This window comes from Eupeodes corollae, chromosome 1 (genome assembly GCF_945859685.1).
Source record: "Eupeodes corollae chromosome 1, idEupCoro1.1, whole genome shotgun sequence".
Lineage (NCBI taxonomy): Eukaryota > Metazoa > Arthropoda > Insecta > Diptera > Syrphidae > Eupeodes > Eupeodes corollae.
The window spans coordinates 221,232,429-221,251,608 of record NC_079147.1 but is presented as its reverse complement, the minus strand read 5'-3'; the positions used below and the strand labels follow the sequence as shown (position 1 = coordinate 221,251,608).

Below are 19,180 nucleotides of genomic sequence, written 5' to 3'. Positions count from 1 at the left end.
TTCGTATGTAAATTTACACATTACTAACCTACGAATCTTGTAATAAGCTAAAAAGCTTCAGTCTTGCGTAAAGCAATAACAAAAACAAGAATCGATTTTGCATTAAATTGTCGTGCCAAAAGAAAACCAAAAACAACAAACTAACAAAAGTTAAATTTCTTGATTAGCCACTAACCCAAAACCGAAAATTGGCAATTTCTGTATCTACATACATATATATTCCCACACCACGGCTATAAAAAGTATAAGTTCCAAAGACATAAATAGCACGAAATAAATATCCCTCAAAAAGAAAGAAGACTTGAATAATTTACTTTATTTTTTCAAACAACTTAATTGCTTCCAACAAAAAAAAAATTAGAACCGTATGTTTGCCATATTATCGTGCCCTACCTTATAATTTTATTTTTGTTGTTTTTTTTTATTTACAGTGGTGTGACAGTTTTTCGTTCAAAACTTTTTTAGTTAAAGTTATTCAGCCAAACTTTTAACGTTTTTGTATCTTAAAATCAATACAATTTCCATTGACTTCACCCAAAGTTCACTCAACTTTAACATTGTATTCCAGATTGACAGATAGCAAACATAAATGTCAAGTAGGGGGCCGCTACCAGTTATAGTTATCATTTGGCGTTTTTATTTTTTAGTTCAGTCTAGATCTTGAACTGTCAAACTGTTTCTTTTTGAGCTCTGATCGTTCAGAGCTCCAAATTCGTGTTGAGCGTGCTCTGTGAGCTCAGAATAAAATAACAGAGTAAAAATAGCGGAAGAGGCTGGTAGAAGAATTTAGAAAAAACTACTTGCATATAGCATTTTCATGAATCAAATTTATTTCAGTCGTCAAATGGACCAACGCTATGACTGTTTTTCAAATTATGACAGTTTAATGCTTAAGTTGTTTCACAATTAAATCAGAGAGCTTTGAACATACTCCGTCAGAATTCTACTCTACTCTACTCTGTTCGCTCAGACTCTGCTCAGTGCTCAGCTCTGAACTTAAAAAGAAAAAAGCCAATTGGTCTCTATCATCGAAACCAATCATTGGAATTTCTTGAAAGTTCGGTTATAGCTTTCATTGAAAAGTTCTATCATGTTTTCTGCTTGGAGTTCAGCTGTTTAAAACAATTTCATCATTGAAAGATTAAAAAATGAACTTAAAGAAAAATTCTGGATGAAATAACGTGTTTTTATTTGTAAAAAACATTAGGAAATCACGAGCTTCATTTAGACACCAAACAAAACAAATTTGACTCTCTTACTCGCTTTTTAATTTTGAAACAAAAACTTCAATGATTAAAACCTATGAAAGTTAAATTTGTTAAGTTATTACGAATTTAAACAATGAGATTATAGAAAAGAAAGTTGACAACTTAACATCTTTATCAGAAATGTTCTATGGAAATGAAGACTTCATAATAAATCTTACTTATTCCACTAAAAAATTAAAGTCACCTCCTTCTTGTCTAAACAAATTTAAAACAAAAAAATTCGGATGTATTATTAAATTTACACATCACTGTATTTTAATTTATGAAGCTCGCATTCATTAGGAAGTATTGAAGAAAAGAAGTTACATATAAAAGGTATATTTGCTATTCTATAACTAATTTACATAATGACTTACAAACACTTATTTCTTGACTAACTAATTATTATTAGATAAAATAAAAACAACAACAAAAGAAAATAGCAAACAAAAGCTAAATTGTTAAAAGAATAGTAATCAAATGGTTTTAAAATTTGTTTAACATTTTGTTCCTAATGTGTTATAGAAGAATTTTGTGAGTAATCATTTATCGAAAACTAAAAAACAATTTTAATTTATCATTAATTTTAAAGCAATCCAACAAAAATACCCTTTGATTGATTTTGAAAAGTGTCCCAGCTAAATTTGTCAATATTTTCCTTTTTTATCATTGGTTGCAAATATATTTTGTGGCCTGATAAATTTATTTTATTTGATAACAGTCTTTTTTTTGTTGAAGCTGATAAAAATCCAAGACATTCAGTCGCCATGATTAAAACTGATTGCGTTGTAAAAGGTATGAAAGCACACACATAACAACAACAGCAAGAAAATCAAATGATTAACGACATTTAATTAAATTTTAGCTTTTTTCTACCCTTTTAACGTGTGTACCGTGTACTACAATATCAGGCGACACACCCTTACAAAGTTTTTTTTTTAGTGCAGTATTTCAGTACATTCTGCATTCAATATCCACCCCGCACACTCAGCCCCCATGTTATAGAGGAAGCTTGGAGTTAGATCTAAAAGTTAGATGGTTTTGATGTGCTTGTTGTAGGTGTTTTTGTCTTTAGTATATTCCACTATGACCCCACTAAACTCAACTATAAGCGTTGGCGAGCGAAAGCCATCTATGTCAGGGTGGAAAAACTAAAGAGAGAGAGACACTCACTCACATTAGTAAAATCGCCCTTTGGCGTCCAATTGTCTCGAACACCCATACCATCATCACTATCACTGCCACCACCTCCAGCCACAGTCACAGCCCAGCACAGCTAGAGCAGCAAGCAACCAACAAAGGTTTTTGGGGGTAGCTATCGAAATGTTGTTTCCACCCTTATTCAGTTGTTTTTTTTTTTCATTTTTGTGAAAAAGGAAGCACAAAGGAAAAAATGAATGAAATGCCAAGGGTTCTGTCTCTATGATGATGGGGCAGGGTGACCTCGAAATAAATACTTCAAGCTTTTTATTCTGTAACTTAATATGAACTCATGTATTAGTGTTGTGAGATCTTGAAAACAAACTCCCTTTTTCGTAAAAACTAGAAACACTCAAGGAATCTAAAAGCAACAACTAAAAATGTTACAATAATGTGGAGAATTTGTTCAAACATATTTTTAAGGAAACAGCTTTTATTGGAAAGAGTTAAAAAATTTCATATCGTGTTTAGTTAAAAATAAAACTGAAAAGAAAATAATAGTCGTCAGTTAGCACTAAATTTCGAAAATATAATAAATATAACAATTAATTCCAGCCAAGAAGTCCAAAAGCCGTATTTCAGCAATAACGCGACGAATATTCTCTTCCAAACCTTCAATCGTTTCGGGTTTACCTGTGTAGCCAAGCGACTTCACATGACCCCACAAAAAATATTGGAGCAGTTTAAAATCGCACGATCTTTTAGGACACGATTTGTAAACTTTATTCAGGAGTAAATCTATTCATTATGAAACCAAACTTTTTCTGTCATCGCAGTCAGGCACGAAAGACAGTTCAAAATGGCCACCTCATCGTCTCACCTTAATTGGTTGATATTCCGCAACGACAATGCTTTCTTGTTGAAAAAGACTGATGTCAGGAAACATTTCAGCACTGAGCCAAACAGCCTTACAAACATCTGTTCGTAAAGGTACATTGGCTTGGTAGACAAGAAGACCCTTGGAGTCGTTCCTGCCCATCAAAGCACACCGTTCGTGTGACCATGAAAGCCGGACCCAGACTCTTTGAAGAAGTTGAGGAACCTCATCACCGATTTCAGATTTAAAGCAAGCTGCTCTCCGCATAGCTTCAGCTTTCTTAAGGTCACAAAAGTCAACTCCAGTCAAGAAGGCAAAGAAGGCCAAAACCCAAAGATGAAACAATCTATTGCTGTCTAGTTATTTTCTGGCCCTATTGAAAGGTGGGTCTGCTGATTAAAAATACCCTCATCTGTTATTTATTTGATTTTGGTTTCAAATAAAAGGTTATTTAACTCTCGTTCAAACAATGTATTGTTGCCCAACCAAAAACTGGCATAACCTAGGGTTGTCTGTATTTGAAGTGTTATGTTATATTTAGATTTAACATTTTGGTAAGTATAGGCAAAAGAGCCCGTTTTTGCTCAAAATGAAAGTGCATCCATATATTCGCTCTTTAAGCCATTAACCTTCCAATAGGACCAGGAAATAACTAGGCAACCCTATTTTTTTCATCGTTGGGCCATGCACTTTCATCATATATCCGATTTTTGTAAATAACATGATGAGGGTAATAGAACTCAAAAATTCACTTTAATTTAATTGATAACTGTGGTCATTATCAAATAACAGATCAGGGTAGATATTCCTTCTAAGTATCTTAGACTATAACGCAGAGTAAAAAAGGCGTTTACGTTTATTCTCGTAGTTAGAAAAGTTGCTTTTTTGTGTGTTTAAAGTAATTTTTCTTTTAATAAATAAATTTAAAGCAATTTGGTTGACAAAATATTTAAATACAAAACTAATGGGAATTTCCCCTGAAAACACACCTCCGAACACTATTTTTGTCTACATTGATTAATGTTTGTATGCATGTAGAATGTTTAGTTTTACATTACCCAGTGCCCTGCCCACCCTTCGAAGTTAGGATAAGTATAGAAGTTCCTTTTATCACACATTGAAAACAAAGTGAAAAAATTATTTACACCGAGAAATAAAAAATTAAATCTAGACTAAAAAAATAAAAGGATAAATGAAAGAAAAAACTGACCCACTCATTGTATGGGGGCAAATAGAATATTTGCATCAATCATTCTTGTTTTTCTGTTTTTTTTTCTTTTTAATTCAATTGATGTTGCTGTCTATAAAATTGTATTTGATTGATGATGGTTTGATGGATTTTATTTTTGTGACGAAAGAGTTTTTGTTTTGTATGATTTAGATAACTCTAGATACTTGAAAAAATTTGACAGCTCTTTGATTTAATGCTTTGTTACTAAGGAAGGCATATGTACATATTTAAACCTGTCAACTTCTATTCGTACTAAGGTTCTTTTAAACCGAATTGTACATGTGAGTTTTATTGATCCAATTATCAGCTGTTTTTTAACACAAACAAAAAAACAATGATTGAAAATGGCGCCCAACGTCGAACGCAAATTGTGTCAAATATTATTTTAAATGTATTTCCTCATTTTATACATAAATAAATGGAAGACAGAAAATAAAATTGTATAATATGTGATTATATTGCAGATTTTTTGAACTGGCCAATAAAATTGATTAAATTTATTAGAAATAAATCGCTCGTATCACAAAGGTCACCAGCTTCTTCCACGTGTAAAGTTTAATATGTAACTTAATTATTATTAAATCATTAAACAAAATTGACCTAGCGTAGAAAAATAACAATAAATTCTTTCATTAAATTGTAAATCAAGAAAATCTTTTGTTGTTTCTTGTTTGCATTTTGCCAGACTTCAGACGTCTTGAGTTCAATCACAAAATAAATATACTATTTCTCTGTAGCTACATTCATATTTTGTAAACCAGAATGGGAAGCAAGATTTAATTTTCTTATCTTTATCTTTTTTGAAGATTTGCCTAGATGCTTTTTAGGTTTTAGTCTGAAAGGTCGTATTATAATATAGAAAAATTGAAAAACTAGCATTTTTATCGCCTCAGTTTGCTAACGCTCATAAAACCATGGTTTACTAAAATTTAACATCTAAGAGACCTTATAATGCCGTGATGACTGACTTATGAGATATTACAAAGATTTCTATGACACTAACACGAATCAAAATATGGCATTTTTTGTTAAGAGTTCTTTCAACAGCGTTTTTAATCAGATTTTTGTTTCGCGTTATTTTGGTTGCAGATAAAACAAAAATGCTGCAAACGGAAAAAGATGTAAGCTCTATCTGAAAAAACGATATTATAAAAGTTTTAACAAACAAACAAACAACAACTCCTTATCATACTTTATGAACATGCCCTCGAGATACACAAGAGTTATCAATTGTACCAACATTTAAATTCGAGATTCGAACAAACCTCAAAATTCTATCTGCAGTTGGTTCCTACTTTTACTTTTTTGTAGTGAAGACTTTTTATCTGTAAAACGTTTAAAATTATATTTTACTGCGAATATTTTTGCAAAAAAAAACACACATATGAAGATTTTGTGTGTGGCTGAATTTTATTGAAATCAGTTTTGAATTTCGTCCTTCAATGGGTGATTCTTTGATTGACATTTTGTACAATAGTTAAAAAACCCTACAATCCAATTAAATCCAAAAAACTTTTTTTGCTTCCCATAGAAATTAATTGTAATGTGTCCGATTTGTCAAATTGAAAATTTTAACATTTCTCGACGTTTCAAGGTCCCTAGAGTAAAAAATAAAAGATTACAATAAACTTTCAATAAACTACTTTTTTTTGTCGTCCATAGCTCAAGAACCAGTTTAAGCTAACAATTTTGGGTAACCCTAAATATCTCACGAACCAATGACGCTAGAAACTTGATTTAAATTTTATATTCTATATTGTAACGTGATACCAAACACGTAAATTTTTGGAAATAATTCAATTAACGGTTTTTCTTATAAATCAAAAAAACTGAAAACAAAAAACTTGTCAGCTCGAAAATTTTACGAATAAAAAATGATTTCATAACCAAAACAATTTTGTATACCAAAGAATTAAGAGAAAAATCGAATTGCCATTTTTTTTTATAAAAAATAAAAACTTAAAAAAACATTACTCAAAGTTAGTAAAAATTTGTTTTCGACTCAAATATCTTTTCAAAACTTTGAGATATTGGCTTTAAACTACTTTTATCTATTAAAAAATCTTGTTTTTAATATTCAGTAAAATTTTTGAGAAAAATTGCATTGTCAGTTTTTCTTACAAAAAATAAATACCTAAAAAAATCAATAAAGTTTTTAAAAATTGATTTCATCTCGAAAACAATATGTTTGCAACAAAGAATAACGTTTTTGACATCTGGTAAAATTCTGAGAAAAATCAAATTGACTGTTTTTTATAAAAAATAAAAACCTTCAAAAACATTACTTAAAGTTGGTAAAAATTGAGTTTTGACTCAAATATCTTTTCAAAACTACATTTATCTTTTAAAACATTTTGCTGTCAATATTCAGTAAAATTTTGAGAAAAATCGGACTGACAATTTTTTTTACAAAAAATAAAAACATAAAAGAAACTTTAACATAAGTTGGTAAAAATTGATTTTCGACTCAAATGTCTTTTCAAACATTTTAGATTATGACTTCCAACTAATTTTCACTAATAAGAAATATTGTTTTCAACATTCGGACAAGTTTTGAGAAAAAACGAATTGATAGTTTAAAAAAAAAATAAAAACCTACAAAAAAAATTAATAAAAGTTGGTAAAAAAAGTTGGTTCGACTCAAATATCTTTAATTTTAACATATTTCCTTTTAACTACTTTTGTCTTTTAAAAAATATTGTTGTTAACATTCAGTAAAATTTTGGGAAAAATCTAATTAACAGTTATTTTTTACAAAAAATAAAAAACTAAAATAAAAAACAATACTAAAACGTGGTTCAAAAATTAAAAATATTGTCTTCAAACTTTTTTGTTTCACAGAAAATATTGTTTTCAAATTTCAGTAGTTTTTTGTATAAAAATCCAACAGTATGTTTTTTTATAAAAAATATTAAATCTACAAAAAATAATACGCAAATTTGATAAAAATTGATGTTCGGTTTCTGATATCTCTAAAATTAATTTCATTCAGCCAATTTATAAAAAATTTAAAAAAATGCTACTTAAATTTGTAAAAAATTGTTTTCGACTAAAAATCTTTTCAATAAAACGAGATTTTCAAACTAAACTATTTCTTTATATGGAAAATATTGTTGGTAATTTTAAAATTTGTAAGAAAAATTTAACTAACAACGTTATTAACCCAACATAAAACATACAATCTTTTAAGCAAGACAAATCGACAGACAGGATGTGAAGTTATCTTCCTAGCCTCTTTTTTCAAAAGCTGTTGGTTTTACTAATTATTTTAAACAATCTGAGTATAGATGTTTAGAAAACTATCACTGTATTTGAAAAGTCAAACATTTTTATACAGAAATCGCGGACAAAATTGTCTTGTAGATTAATTTTAGGACACTCCTACGCTTACATAAAAATAGATGTATAAAAATTTTCTTTTATTAGACTAATAAATAACTTTCGAAATAATTTAATGATTTTATTCAAAGTCAATTAAATAGAGCTTCACGAATTTTCTGAATTGACAAAATTTCTCTTTGATTACTATGAATATGAATGGGAAAGTTTTGTTAAAGTACAATTCAAAACAGTGCGTTGGTGAGTGTAGCTTAACTCAAATCCTTCATAAAGTCAATTTATAAAAGATAAACAAATCTATTAAACCACAAAAGGAAACACAAGTTAAAAGAGAAAACAAAAAATTTAGTAACTTATCAATAAAATAATATTTCAAATAAAACTTTTCAAGTGTTCATTTTAATAATACACATAATTATGGCGCCTGGCTTCTAAGTTCATTATAGGATGTATCACTACAGATATATTCTCGAATGTACACAGTACATCCAGACTTGTTCTTTTTTTCTATACATTATAGAACGTCGTCGTAGTTCCATGGTTCTATGGTGGCATTTTCATTGGACTCATTAGTTAGGTATATCATTGGAAAAGTTCGTAACACACATATAAAGTGACGTTGTTTAACTCCTTCTCTCAAGGAAAAAGTTCTGATGATGTTCCCGCACATTATAACGAAGTCCACATATTTTCCTGTGGTCAACAAAGAATTTTTATTTTCTGTACAGTGTAGTCTCCTATTTTGGGTAATGGTTTTGGAAGGGAAGGTTTTGCAGGCCGGGAATGTTACTCTAGTTTCTCATAAGATTTCAAATTTGAGATTTTTTCAACTTTTCTCACTCTCTTGATATTCGACTTTTTGAAGGGTAATATTATGAAACTCCCTTGAACTAAAACCTGCAATTTTCAATATTAATTTTTGTAATAGAATACAATGCACCCATTAGAGAATTTTTACTGTACGAATCCATTCCATGCATACGTGCAGTTATTATTTAGAAAAAAAAACTGTCTTTCTATAAGCGTGTATCTTTTCCAATAAATTCGCTTTTTTGTTTACACTAAAAAATAATCTCATAATTCATTTTAAGTTTTGTTTTCTATTTGAAAAATGAAATGAAAATCTATTTAAAAATAAAGCTTATTCTTCACACTCTACCTCTGCTTATGCATAACTACAACAAAATAAATACTGTGTTAAACTTGGACAGTAATTAGATTGAAAATATTACTTAACAAAAAAAGAAAATAATACGAAATGATTTTCAAATAATTTTTCTAGTGCTCGTAATCACGTTTATTTAGACAAATTAACCATAAAATTAAATTTACGTTATTCTCGTGTACCAATTCAACCATCGTGCCACGGTACACGGTGTGTTATACGCTTATAATGTAAACACTATTTTAATATGTGGCTGGTGAGATTGGAGGGGAAATCAGAATTATTTGAATCAAAATGTTGTACAATGGCTGAATAGAGCTCGAAAAATTGTATTGTGACTTTTACATAAAATTATTTAAAATGCTAAGAGAAGTTTTTTTTTAATAAATTATCAACAATTCATGCCAGAGGTCTTTGGTTCAATCCTTCCCTTTGCCCTCTTAAGTTTTTTTTTCATGCGTACTGCGAGGAATTGACAAAATCTCCTAGGGTAATTCTTTTCATGAAAAGTGCTTTCTCACTAAGTCACTAGGCCCCAGTTTTCAACGGACTGTTGCGCCACCCAATTTACTCATATTTTTTTCTCCTAACATTGTTTTTTTATCAACCTTTTCAGCTTAGCCCTTTTGTTGTGTTTTTGGTTATGTCATTAGTTAAAGAAATTACTTTTTAAACGTACCACATAATTTGTGCAATTTTTAGTCGTCCATTTTATCAATATTTACTTTCCTTTTGACAACTTGCACATAATATTTGAAACTTAATCAACACTAAAAGATCTTTCAAAATCCTTTGAACTTTGAAGTTCTTATGATAATGTTGGTTGAATTTCCTTCCTTTTTTCAAAATTGTCAGGTCAAAAAATAGACAAGTCTGAGTGTCTTCCCTAGAATATTTCCATCTTGATTAAAATATTATAAATAGCCATTAAAACTTTCGATACACATAAATATACCTATAACCTTTAGATCCAAACCACACGTCGTCGTTGGTCCTGTTTCACCATAAATACCAAAGCAATAAACCTAAACCTTCAATCTGTTTACCATAAACTCGCCCCAAAAATGAAATTAACTAATCAATAAAACTTTATCTTATTCCTCACTAGTGTGGATATCTATATAGGTTATAGGCTTGTATTCCAAACTGCCAACCAGTAAATATTTTGAATCAGTTTCAAAAAGTTCGTCCTGTATGCCTGTGGCCATCAGAATTTCAACTTCAGAAATATAGAAAAGGAGAATATATCTCTTATAAATATAAATCCTATTCTATCGATGATAATAAATTTGTCTCTTCCTTATACCTTACCTTTACCTTACCTATAGAATACTGGTATCGAAGACGTATGGAACACACATGCTTCTCACACCTTTTATCCGGTTGTTCCTTTTGAATGTAGGTTTAATATGCTGCTCCCTTTTTTTAGCATTTTGAATGTATAAACTTCCATTTAGAAATCTCTTTTTATCCTCTGATAGGGGGGAGAGGGGCTGTGGGAAACAAACTAACACTTTTCCAGCTAATTCTAAGAAATATCCTGGCTCTTGTTAAAGAACACAATTTATTGCTACAGCAAGTATATTTGAAAGGATAAACACACCTTCATGTTTATCGGAATGAAATGGGAATATTGCGTGAGGTTGTCACCTTAAAAGGTTTGTTCTTGTGCTTGTGCCTGTGCTGCTTCCTCCTGGACAGACACTCATTAGACCCACGCCGCGACGCTGACGACGACATAACCAACAATGCGGTGGTGGTTAAAAGACTTCTTAAGGAAACTTAAACGAGTATAGCTCGAGGTATAAAGGAATAAAGTGTTTAATAAATGAACGATGATGATTGTGTGGGTAAAAGCCGAAAAACAAAATTCACTTTCACGTGGGGGAGTGGAATTATTGATGAAGTTCTTTTCCTGCAATTCGTCTTCTTTTAACAACTTTACCTATATGGCCCACAACCAAGTGTCCTTGACATCGAAAAGTCAGAAATTTCGATTTTACTTTTTAAGTTCGTTTTCTTTTATACCGAAAAGAAAAGTGAAATGTTCATGATTTCAAAAGGACACTCTTTTATTTAGTTTTTCATTGTGTGGTGTTTTCGTCCTTTTTAGTTTTGTTTTTATGTTTGATTGTTATATTTTACTCGTATGTGTATTTATTTTACATGTAACCTGAACCTAATGGAATTTTGCACACCACCACCAGGAAAACAGATGTCACTTTTTCCATAGACTTCTTGTATCCTTGAGTTTATATTATTTGTAACCTACTTCTGTCCAGAAAAATCAATTAATCACTTACTTTGTTTTTTACGGGTGTGGGTTGTTTTTGACGTTAACATAAATTGTAATTTTATATTTTTCCTTTGGAGCTGCTTCAAATCACAACGATCCTTTTTAAATTTGAGTGTCTTTTAACACACTTAACTAACTGTGAATAAAATTTCAAACGCATGTACATATAAATTTGTTATGTACATATATACATTTACTTATATATTGTACGCATGGTTTTGTCATCTTATATGAGTATTTTATTGAGAAAATAACAATGGCGCCGAATAGATTTACCACCCTCCTTATATTACACACACATACCTATAGGATACCTACGCATAAATAAAAATGTTTTTCAGATTTGTGTTAAGCCCCATCGTCTGTATTTGTTAAGGACGTCAATTTTTATGGCTTCTTCGACCGCGTGCGTCCGTCTTTCGGCTTCGATGGTCTTCGTCGTTATTACATTCATTAAAACAGGGATTAGGCAAAATTAATTGTTTGGCTTTTTTCGAGGACATTTTTGCAGAAATATAGGATAGCGAAATATTGGATAAAGGAAACATTTATACAGTTTGACGTTAATTAAGGAAAACTGACAAACCTGTGTTATAATGAACTAATGGTAATGTAGGTATCTTCATACATATACCGCAAAAGGTAAAACATACAATTATTCATCTTTAATGTTTTAGACAACGAAAACAAATTTAAAGTTTTACAAGACGTACTTCTACTTTTGTATTAAATTAATCAAAAAGCGAATTTCTAGGTTTTGAGGATGTTTTGACTTCATATAATTCAGCTTTTTCGAACACTCCGAAGCGACATACTTAAATAAACATAAAGAAAATGTATAAACAAAAAAGTGCGTATACGCCCAGTTGACCGTTTTCCTAAATATTATCGTTTAAAGCTACAAGACTGTGGCATGGTGATAGTTTGCCTCAACATAGGACCACCGATATTAAAAGAACACATTTGTTTGTATTAACTTGTATAGACGTAATTTGACTTCGGATACATTCACACGTAAGCTTTTAAGACCGAAATAACATACATAAATTATTAAATGCCTTTTTTTTGGCAAAAATATCAGTAGTGAAGTATAATTTTTAACATATTACAAATACAAACTCTTCACTTCAGATAAAAGTAGAAATAGGATCAAACTTCAAAATAGAACAGCATTCAAAGCTTAGAATACGGAAGGACCACTTTTACAGACAACAAACCAATTTCAGCTGTCAGGTAGAATGATCCATTCAATATAGACGTCGAAAGCCAACTATCCCGTCTTCCAGACTTAGACGAAGTAAAGATTGCTTTATCTAAACTGAGATCTAACAAAGCCTCTTGAGAAAATGGGGTAGATGGCGAGCTTTTCAAAGCAGCTGTAGATAATTTAATTGGAAGCATGCACGAACTTATCTGTAAAATGTGGTCGCAAGAAAGTAAGCGCAATGAATGGAACCTTAGAACAGTTTCCCCGACAGTGATAAGAAGGAGATCCTCGAAACTGCACCAACTTTAGAGGAATCAGTCTTCTTAACATTGCATACAACATCGTCTCTGCCGAAATATGTGACCGTCTAAAGCTAATTGTCAACAACCTGAAAGGTCCTTATAAGTGTGGCTTTAGATCACAAATGTCCAGAGTCGAACAAATATTAAAATTAGGACAGATCCTGCAAAAACCCAGAACCATTAAATCGACACTCACCATTTTGTCTTCGATTTTAAGGCCGCATGTGACAGCATCTACAGAAAAAATATATGATCTATTGATAACTATTGGTTTTTCCATTTTAGTTTACGTTTTTCTAAATACATATTACTTATTATGTACAATTAATATTTAAAAAAAAAAAACAGAATTATAAAAAAATTAAAAGGTTGAAAAGCTTCTTTGATAATTTATAGCATGGTCCAGAACATGAAGAGATTTATCCACCCAACGGATTCATTCATTACGTCAAACATTTGTTTTCTAGAGAGGACACTATGTTGAAAATAGAGCCTTCGAATTTCTTGTAGTATCGGACAAGTAATGGTAAATATCGTCACGCTCATTTCTGTTACAATAATTGAAAAGAAGAGGTAGATCTGTCCGATGCGGAATATAATTCAAGTTCAATATTTCAACTTTTGCTCTGAAAATTGTACCTATAGCTCTCTCAGAAAGTCTGTTATTAAAATAATTTGTCGCATTAGAATTTAAGGCGTGGCTTAAATGGCGATGAAATGTTCGCAGAAGAACCTTCATGATAGTGTGAAGATTCGAATTCAAATTCAAACTAGGTAACTAAAATAATCTTTTGAAAAAGGACGTTGTATCAACTCAAATTCTTCAAAATAGGTGTGACCAAAAACTTGAATACCGTAAGACAAGCAAGTGTTAATGGTTACTTGGAAAACTCGGTATTTAGATCCTAAGTCTATGTTTTTGTTTGAGAAGAAAGTTGGCCACATTATGTTGAGAGATACTTTAGCTTCTTTACTCTTATGCTAAACATGTTTATTGAAGCTACCGTTAGCAGACATCAACACTCCCAGACATTTGAATTCCTGTACTATTTCAATAGGTTGGTTGTTAAGGAACCACCTTTCTTCTCTCAACCTTCTACAACTCCGTTCCTCAAATTTCAAATACCACCATATTTGTTTTCCTTGAGTTTATTTTAAGGCCCCAGATATTGCAGTACGTTTGGACCCTATTGATTTGTAGCTGGAGAGAAGATGTGTTATCCGCTAGCATGATCAAGTCATCCGCATAACGAAGCACTTTTATGCGATTATCAGGAAAACAAACTTCACCGTATAAATTATCTGAAATATCATCAACGTAAACTGCAAAACAAGATTGGACTGAGGATGCATCCTTGGGGAACACCTGCAGTCGTTTGATACCAACTTGAAATCTCTGCCCAATCCCAAACTGGAGCAGAAGTTTTACATACAAATTTTTCGTAGATATTTAGAAATTTTGAAGGTATACCAAGTGAGGCCATTTTGTAAATGAGAGCCTGTTGATTGACGGTATCAAATGCAGCTTCAAGCATACATCTTCTTTTTCTTTTGGATAAATTTGTTAGCTATACTCAATGAAGCAAAAATATGGTTAACCGTTGAAAAGCCCTCACGAAAACCAGCTTAAAACATACTTAGGCGATTGTTTGATTCTACCCAATTGATAAGTCTTTTGTATAGAATTTCAGCAAATGCTTTTCTAAGGGTATTTAATATTTTTAAAATACCGCTTTAATTCTCAGGTAAGCTAGCATCACCTTTCTTAAATATAGAAAATATAACAGCGCGTGGGAAATCAAGTTGTTGTAAAAATAAAGAAGATTTAAAATATAAAAACCGGACTACTGCGAAATCGAAAAAGCCAACAGGGCAATTTTTCAAGTTAAATTGGGTTAGGCATCAAATTTTTGTGAATACAAAAAAATGTGTGGCACAACAGTCCTTTGAGAACTAGAGCCTAGTAACCTACATCTCTCAACTATTCCTGTGTGGTAATGTTGTCAGCGATGTTGGGGACCTACAAATGTATGCCGAACCCGAGGCAGTAAACGTGATTAAAACCTTGGATGGCACAGGCAGGGTTTGAAGCCAAGCCCCTGGCATCACAGTCCATCGCACTAAACATCACGCCACGGGTACTGCCAAGAGAAATTATTATTCAAACACATTGGGAAGTGAAAACACAGTATTGAAATAAATTTTAAATCAGATATTTTACTAATACTGACTGATTTTTATATCCATCAAAGGAAGTCTGCATTAAAGGCCCTTTTTAAATTATTAACCCTTTATTCCGCCACTGGCGAACTCGTGTACATTTTGTACCATGTGCTACTGTGTGCTTATTCGTGAGATAAAATATTCTTTTTATTTTTTCAAGAACTAATCGAATTTAATCAACTCTTCACAAGCTGAAGTAATTAATCAATTAAGGCCTCCACTTTATCTGAAAACAAATTTAAGTTTTGTTTCTTTATTTTTTGAATTAAATTGGTTGAGTAACCAAAGATAATAAATTTGTGCCAACTCCTTCGCAATAAATCAGAAAGAGAGAACAACAGAGAAATAAGATCCAATTGCATAAAGAATTATTTTAAATATATTAAACTGTCGATATGTTCGTGTGGCACATACTAAAAATACAATTGCTATAATCTATAAATAAATTAAAATTCATTGAATAAATTTGTGTTCCATAAAGAAATAAAACAAAAATCAAGTGATTAATACGCAAATCACAGAATTGAAATTACAACGCCATCGCATTGTCTTCAACCTTCAAAAAAGGAGCTCATTAAAATCTAATTTTTTGTTTACTTGATGAGCTTTTTTGTTTTATTTAATTTTAGCGGACATTTTTATTTGAATTATCTGTCGTGATATTATCAAAATCACGTTCTTTTTATTTCTTCTTCTTCAACTTCTGCCATTTATCCTGTTTTTCGTATCGCCTACACGTTGCAGAAGTGATCAGCAAATAAAATTAATTTTTTTTTGTTGTTAATTTTTATTTTTTTTATTTAACTTGTATACGAATTTGCCTTTGAAAAGAACATGCATAGTACATAATATAATGTCGAATTGAATTAAAAAAACAAAAATTTGTCAAAATGTGAATCATCCTTTTATATTTCATGGCTTTTGCGTGGGACGACGTTTTGGAAGCTATATTTATTAACTTTGTCGTTTCTTGTGTGTTTAAGGTTTCTTGTTTGATTTTGTGCAGCAACGCAAGGTTAAAAATTACTTATATTGTTTGTCACACTCCTTGGAAACTTGTTAAATTTCAAAGTTTACCTTTGACGAAAAAGAAAAAAAAGTCAAAATTATCAATGATACTTCGTCGTACTCTAACGAGCTACGTGCCTGTTTTTGTTAAAGAATACAATTGGACAAAAAGTAACAATAATTGTATTCTCATTTCATTATAGCTGTGCCAAAAATCAATCAATATGCAAACATATTTGTTTTGGAAGAGTATTTGCATTTTGTCAAAAATAAAAAAAAGTATAATATATTTATACATACTTCGTTATGCATGCAGTAGAATGATGCATATTTTGTTTGTAGGTTTGATTAATGTCACTTTAGAATTGAGTCAAGATTCATACGCTTGTATGTTTGGTGTTTATCAATTCTGATAAAAAAAATGTTTGAAGTGGAAAGGTGTTAAAAACAGTGAAGCTTCGTAAAAAGTTTGACTCACTTATACGTCAGCAACTTGGATTGTTTTACGAGGAAAATTTTGTGAAGCTATTACACTGAAAACTGAACACTTACACAAAATCAATAAGAACGACTCATAGTCTAAAAATTTTGTATGTGACGCTTTCTAAAGTGATACTTAACTTGAATAGAAAATGTATTTTATCATCTCAAGACAGTTTTTTCTAGTAAATAATTGAAAGCGATATCATGTAAACCGAACAAATTGCTTTCAAGGCTTTGCTTTCCTTCTGCAGTGCACGAGTGTTTTGTAAGCCTGAAATTTGAATTCAAATAAATGCCAATAAAACTGGTTGACAAAATTAATGTTTTTTTCTGTAAAACAAACAAAACAATACATTTGGCTTGTCCTAAATTCGATTCTAACTTACAATTATTAGTTCGTCACATCAGGTTTTTAAAATGCTAAAGACAGCCAAAAACGGGGTTCTTAATCCTTAGGCACAACATTCCCCTTAACAATAAATTGTATGATGATTTTGTCGATACTGTTGAAATCATTTTAGAATCTTACTTGGTTTCTGGAAATTCTCATTGTTTATTAGTCCTTATTTGACTCTATATAAAGTTTTGATAAAAAACAGTTATCAAAAATACGTTTTGGAGTTGACTTTTAATCCTGACTTTTGAGTCTTTAAGAACTTCGATTTCTAACTGCTCACTTCTCAAAAATACTCGATTTCAATATTATTTGTTGCGGAAGAGTTTATTTGTATTTCCTTGTTTGTTTGTTTGTTTGTTTGAATGCTCTTATCTCAGGAAGTACTGGTCGGATTTCTTCTTTTGACTGTTGCCACTACTACACAATACTACCCTTATTATGTAGCCTATTTTCATATAGTGTGATCACTAGGAAAGGGAGGGATGGGTCAAAAGTCGGTTCACATTGGTTTTGAATTCCTGAATATTGAAATGTGGCAAGGCATTCCACATTCGCATAGTACGGCTAAAGAACGAATCTCTGTACTTGACAGTACCACTGAAGTTCGGCCCTATAATTTCTCTAGAGCATAAATCATTAAAAAAAAACGGTAAAATAGGGTGAGACAAGAAACATTTCGACAATGTTCAAGTGACGTAAATGATCTTATAATGGTAATATCACCAATCAATCTAAATACTTTATGTACAGATATATGAGTTATACCCAAACTTTGGACGTTTATAAGTTTTGTAGATAACAGCAAGATCAGAAGAGGAGAAAAACTTCTTGCATCGCATGGAAGCATTAAATTCGACGGGGTTTCTTATTCCCCATTGTGCAATGAGCTTATCATATTTTGTCGTTGCAGTTCCACATCCGAAGAAGAGAGATGTAAATCTGAAAACGAATATAAAAAGCTAAGAGTACTATCGTCAGCCAAACAATGTATTGGATTAGAAGTTGCAGACAGGAGATCATTTATAAAAATGAGAAAGAGTGTTGGAATTAGAACAGAGCCCTAGGGCACACCAGCATTAATTTTGTGGTTTTCAGACTTGAATCCATCCAATACAACTTGTATTGAGCGAGTCGAATCAATGATGGGTCTTTTTGAAGAATACACACATTCAATTGTATTTACTTGGAGTCAAGGATCATGGTTGCAAAGTAAAAATATTCTGAAGGTGTTAAATTACAAGGTTTTGGTGTCCAGTAATTTCTATAACATTTTGAAAAATCACTCGATCAGTAAACATTTTCTACAAAACTGTGAACTGTGGCTACAAACATTTCAGTAGTTTTGTAATGCCTATGCGAGAAAAGAAAATAGTTTTTTTTATGGGTGCTGGGTCTTAAAGACATTCCAGGAAATTGTATAGTTAATGAACTCCCTAAAAACGGTACAGTACTATACATTCTATTATGTTTGTCTAATGCAAGCCTACCAATCGCTACGTGTAAGTTTTTGCTAAAACAAGAATCTATAAAGAAAAGACAACATAAGTTGTAATAATATTACCACCTGTCAAACCACGAAAAATGTCTGGTCCAGCCTTGATTTCAAGCGCTCAAGACGCCTTATATTTCTAAGCGGGTGTCTATACGCACTATAATTGGTCCCATGACTGAACACTGCATCTAAAAGGAAAGCAAACATGTATGGAAGAGAAAGAGAAAGAAACAGTTCTTCACCTTCTCTATACAAGCCCTGCGATAGCTGAAAAACGTAAGACCCACCTAGCAGAATTCTTTTTTAACGATCTTTCTCATGCACAATATCATCACTATAGTCTGTTACGTTTCGTAAGGAACTGGTTTTATTCTTTAGATTCTTGTGGTATCACAATGGGCTAAAACTGTCCTAAATATGTCTTACTCCATCACGGACAGCCACTTAAACCTAAACTAACCTTTATATTTGTTCATATCTCAGATAAACCAGCAAATTGTAAAAATATGGATCTAAGGGAAAAAATTCCACCAAACAAACTTCTTGCTGCCGGCCCTGTAAAATGTGTCCTAGTTATTCATTGATGCAATGATAAAATGTATTTCGGTACCTAAGTTTTTATGTCTCCAACATTTTATAGATCAAATTCCATTGTGACGTATAATTTTGATAAAGATGAGTACAGGTACTCGTTTATATTTATATAGATAAACAATAATTAAAAAGCAGCCAATTTGTGTTTGTTCTTTTTTTGTACCTTCATTTTTGGTCTT

The 19,180-nt window shown here is 31.3% G+C and overlaps 1 protein-coding gene and 1 pseudogene across 1 annotated transcript in view; both read left to right on the top strand.

Moving 5' to 3' along the window:
* LOC129942896 (activating transcription factor 3) overlaps positions 1–19,180 on the top strand; it is a 105,276-nt gene that overhangs the window by 54,437 nt on the left and 31,659 nt on the right. The gene's annotated exons all lie outside the window — the stretch shown is intronic.
* Positions 3,011–3,971, top strand: LOC129942897 (60S ribosomal protein L28-like; annotated as a pseudogene).